Source organism: Arachis duranensis, chromosome 1 (assembly GCF_000817695.3).
Source record: "Arachis duranensis cultivar V14167 chromosome 1, aradu.V14167.gnm2.J7QH, whole genome shotgun sequence".
Taxonomy (NCBI): Eukaryota; Viridiplantae; Streptophyta; class Magnoliopsida; order Fabales; family Fabaceae; genus Arachis; species Arachis duranensis.
The window spans coordinates 47,090,036-47,090,370 of NC_029772.3; positions in this window are offsets into that span (position 1 = coordinate 47,090,036).

Below are 335 nucleotides of genomic sequence, written 5' to 3' on the forward strand. Positions count from 1 at the left end.
TTAGCCGCTTAGGCTTGGATTTTATTTCCTTGGGCCCTCCTATCCATTGATGCTCAAAGCCTTGGATCCTTTTTACCCTTGGCTTTTGGTTTTAAGGGCTATTGGCTTTTTCTGCTTGCTTTTTCTTTTTTTCTTTCTATTTTTTTTCGCCACTTTCTTCTCTTTTTTTTCGCAAGCTTCTTCTTTTTCACTGCTTTTTCTTGCTTCAAAAATCAATTTTATGATTTTTCAGATAATCAATAACATTTCTCTTTATTCATCATTCTTTCAAGAGCCAATAATTTTAACATTCATAAACAACAAGATCATAAATATGCACTGTTCAAGCATTCATT